This window comes from Octodon degus, unplaced genomic scaffold, assembly GCF_000260255.1.
Source record: "Octodon degus isolate 3935 unplaced genomic scaffold, OctDeg1.0 scaffold00174, whole genome shotgun sequence".
Classification (NCBI taxonomy): domain Eukaryota; kingdom Metazoa; phylum Chordata; class Mammalia; order Rodentia; family Octodontidae; genus Octodon; species Octodon degus.
In genome coordinates this window covers 3937280-3942314 of record NW_004524750.1, presented here as the reverse complement: position 1 = coordinate 3942314, position 5035 = coordinate 3937280, and positions in this window count along the sequence as shown.

Genomic DNA, 5035 nt, shown 5'->3' with positions numbered 1-5035 from the left:
CCCAGCTGAGACTTGCTTGGAAAAAAACTACAAAGATGATTTTCAGTAAGAAAATATTTGTATTTCAGTGATATTTTAACCAATATATATTTTTCAGGATTTTAAGAGACTTTTCAAGTATTTTTAAAATTCCATTCCTTTTTCTTAAATTACCAATTTCTTATACATGTCATATTTTTGCGTGTAAGTAGGCATATACATTTATACAGTGAAAGTAAATATCTCACTATTTTAAAATACCTGAATACTTCATTTCATTAAAAGTTGATCTGAGTTTTAAATAAGTACTCATAAATACATCCTACTGCACACGTAATTGTGCATTTGTGTAATAAAATATATAACTTCCTTTTTTATAATGTTTTTCAATTCAATAAGTTGAACATTTAGTATATAAAACATCATGCCCTATCTTAAATAATTAGGTTATTTTCAGAAGGAAAAATCAGTTTTTGCCCTGAAGAAAACACGCTCCAACTGAAAAGGCTTCTTTCCCTGCAGCAGCTCTAGACCTGTGCCACCACGCCAGCTAGTTCGCTCTGGAGAGCGCAGGCAGGCTTAATCACTAGGACATCACTACTTAGAAGAGAAGAAGTCTTTAACTTCTTTGTCTCTACTAGACCGGAGCGGTTCATTCTTCTGCATCCTGCAACATCCAAATAATATTTCAGCTCAGCTGGTTCCACACACAGGGCTGTATTGCAGTCAGGAACTACAGCGTCTCCTAAGCTCGATCAGGGCCACAGCCCTGGGGACTCGCGTCCACACAGAGCTCACCATGTCTGTACCTAAACACAGGCAGCACGCCCGGTCAGAGCACTAGTGGGGCACCGACGGCTCTGCGTCTTGCCGGCACCTGCCCTAACTCCCAGCCCACCAGTTCCCTCCAGGAATCACTGCAGAAGTGCTATGAGCACAGTGTGGACGCACAGCACCAAGCTGCCCTCCAGAGTCCTGGGCACAAGCAGTTAGAGCAGGCTCTTGACCAGCACCCAGCCTTGTTTCCCTCCCACTGCTTCCTAACAACAGCTTCTTCTATTTACCAGAAATGCCAAGGAGAACATGTAGCTCTCTAGGAAAGAGTAAGTTCCACTGTAAGCAATGTTCTGGGACACCAAACTCTTCTCCACAGAGGCTCAAGCTGTGTCCTTCCAGGTAATCGCTCGCCCACTGTCATCTGTATCGTGTGGTTTTTCGTTTGTTTTGTTTTCTGTATTTGCTACAGGGTCTGCAGGGTCTACCGGGTCTCACTATGTAGATCAGACTCGTAGTGAGACTGTTTTCAGCCTCCCAAGCGCCTGGATTACAAGCACGTGCCACTATGTCCAGTCTCAATCGCTGTCTCAGTGCGCCCCAGGGGCAGGGCAGGCACAGCATGCCAGGGATCGAACCCCAGCCGCTGCGCTCTGCCTAAGCAGGCGCTTTAGTCCGCTGAGCTATCCAGCCAGCCCTGTCACCTGTACCTTGAGGTTCCTCAGGCAACTCTCAGGAAGGGTCTGTGTGACTGAACTTAGCCTTTACATTGGCACTGATGAACCCGAGACTCCAACATTTTTGATAACTTTATTACCAAACTCTGAAATGAAAGGAAATTTTACCTTATTTTGTAAAAATTAAGCCTTTTCACTCAAAAGGACAAAAAGTATTTTTGTGGTGTTCTCTAGATGCCATAAATAGGGGCTTAACTTCTAGTCACCAGTAGAAGGAAATGAACTAAGTATAACATGAAGAGGTCAAGAACAAAAGCAAGTAAGCATCACAGAACAAGGTGTGATGAATTCTGACGAGCAGTACTGATTGCCTTAGTATCATGCAATCAAGCAGGGGTTTGATAAGCAGAACAAAAGGGCAATGTACTGACACTGACAGGCAACTTGCAGGGTGTCAGGAACGCAGGGGGTCAGGAACACACGGGTCCGGCGCAGCTGTGCTGTTTACTGGCAAGGGGATGTGAGACAACAGAGTTCTTCAGGGCGGCCAGATAGCTCAGTGGACTGAAGCACACGCTATGGCAGCCCTGCCCCAGGGCACGCTGAGCCAGCGACCGGGTGTGGCAGGATGGCACAAGCCTGTAATCCCAGTGCTTAACAGGCTGAAGACCACAAGATCACTACAAGTGTGGTCCATGTGGTGAGACCCTATATACCCTGTACTAAATACATTAAAAAAAAAAAGAGAGATTTCTTCAAACTCACCATTTTCTCCTCAGTAAATTCAGAACTATAAGATGGACAAAACAGTGTAAAATTCCTTTTGCTAAGTAAAAAACTGTAGTGACTACAGTAACAACTTCTGTGATTCTAAATAGAATAATTTTAAATCATACTCAAATTTAAGTGATGTTCATGGTATCATTAAAGAATCACCTACTGGTCTTTCTGAAAAAAACTAAAATAATATTCTGGTGCCAAATTATGTATATTTACAGATTTAGAGTTTTAGGAGAATTATAATTGGAATAACTGTAAATGCTTTTGCCAACACCCCATTACTCAATCAAGTATTTATTGAGCTCTTTCAACAAACTCATCCCTCAATTACCTAAGTCCATCTGATGAGTGGTCCTAATTGGAGAACTTGCACTGCCTGATTGTGTTGGCAAGATATTTGCTCAGTGGATGAAGACATGAGGAATTTATAAAGTGTTAAAACAGTACGCATTTACACTTAAATTCATTTATGTACACATACACATGATCTGTGGATATGTTACAAATCTTTTACTTTTTTACCTAAAATCTCTCAATAGTAATTTCTTTTTTCTTTCTTTCTTTTTTTTTTTTTTTTTTTTTTTTTTTTTTTTTTTTTTTTTGCGGAACCGGGAATTGAACTCAGGCCCTTACACTTGCCAGGGAAGCGCATATTCCACTGAGCCATCGCCCCGGCCCTCAATATTAATTTCGATTAAACTTTTTATGTATTTCACAAGTGCACTAAACAGCAATCATTTTGAACTATGCACAGTTTTTTACAGTTGAGGTAGATACACATATTACAATACACAAATCATAAACGTATACCTCACCAAATCTTTACAAATATATAACCCACATGACCACCACCCAGTTCAGGATCAAGATCCTTTTTGAGTCCTTTACTAGTATCAGTAAAGATATATAATATCCTTTTTTCTGACCTCTAATGCCATATGTTAGTTCTGCCTAGTTTGAATTTCATACGAATACATAATTCCATTAAGAGCAGATATTACATGCCTTCTTGTAAGTTGCTGCCTTAAGATACTTCTTTCATCTGTTTAGATTTTACCCAGAAAGGACAAAACAACTGGCACCTCCTTACCCACTCTGTAATGCACCCATGGTTCAGCATGCACCACATGTGACACACAGGTAGGTAAACATGGGCTAAAACAGATCTGAAATGACCCAAAGCTGATTCACCAACACAATCAGCACTCCCCATAAGCCCTCAGCGTCCTGAGGCCAGCTAGCCCGCTGCCACTGCAGTCGCAGCGCCTTCACATGTTCAAGGGGCTCTAAGAGTTCACACCTATGAACCACTCACAAACACTTGGAGAGCTGCACCAGCAGGAGCTAACAGTGCACGCACACACAACCTAGATGATGTCCCAGTCTTCAGTCTTGGAAACTGACGTGCACGACATGAGTAGCCTTATCCTACTTTCATCATCGATTCTGAAGCAAAGCCACGTGTGGAACTTAGCTTTTCAGATCTCAAGTTATATTCTGTTTACACACAAAATGTAAATAATAACACAGCAGGAAAAATCTTAGAGAGCCTTGCACCCACTCCTATATTCAAATATAAATTCACAAAACGTAAGCTCTAGAAAGAAAACCAAAACCCAAGCAATTTATGAAAAATGCTGAAGCTACTGGCCCAACAATATATTTGTTAAAACCTAACTGGACCACTTTAAGACATACTATTCAACGGAAATTATGCAAACTATATCTTTTGGCACTTCTCAGTAATAGAAAAGGGTCTGAACCATAAAGCTGCATAAAAATGCACAAGGAAATATGTGTTTTAATAATATTTTAGTAAGCCGGCCACCAAGACCCAAGTGTGGTAGTCCATGCCTATACTCCCAGTGCTGGGGAGGCTGAAAACAGGAGGACCACTAAGAGTCCGAGCTACCTAGTGAGACCCTGTACCAAATACATTAAAAAGAAAGAAATGGGCAAAGAAAGACAGAATGTAGCTACTGTTTTAAGCAACTACTGTGGCTCTGACTCCTAAATCTCACATAGAGTTAAGAATGAAAACAAAATATGTAATTCTAGATCTTTCTGTAGTCATTTTGGGATAATTATTTTTTAATAATCAGATTAACTGTCATTTCTTTTAATAACTACTAAAACTGGAACATTATTTTGCTGTCATACAATGTTATGCTCAGAAAACATGCAATTTGTTTATGATAATAAGAATTTCTCATTTGAATTTTTACACTTCAAATACATTACCTGCTTGGCTGTAAAATGCATATAATTTCAACTTATAGAAGTAAAAGACTAATTGTAAGGTGGATATACCCATATTTTAATAGCTATTAAAACAGCTTTTCACATAAAACTTAATACCAACTTTAAGACCTCTCACTTGCTTATCAAGTGTCAGACCACTAAGCTACATCCAGCCTAACACTACTTCAGATAAATCAGGAATCTTCTGTTTTGCTTTTGTTTTTTATTTTATTTATTTTTTTTGATAAATAATTTTCAAGTTTATTTCTTTTTTTGTTTGCTTAAAAACAAAGTGAAACCACAAATGGGTACAACCAAGACATCCTCTCTCACATGGTGGCCTCTGGCGGATCATCCGCTGACCTGGCTGGGGGGGATGGGAAGGTGGGGAAGACTTTCTAGGTAGCACCACGTCGCCGGGGGCCAGAGTGGTGGGGAGTGAGAACTGGATCCCCCGGGAGGGAGGCAGCCACCTGCTCCTCGCCACTGTGCGCTGTGCCTTTTCTTGCTGCCTGCGTGGCCAGGGCAGGGGTCCCGGGGTCCCACCTTAGCGCCGCTGTCCTCAGGGCAAGGACACCAGGCCG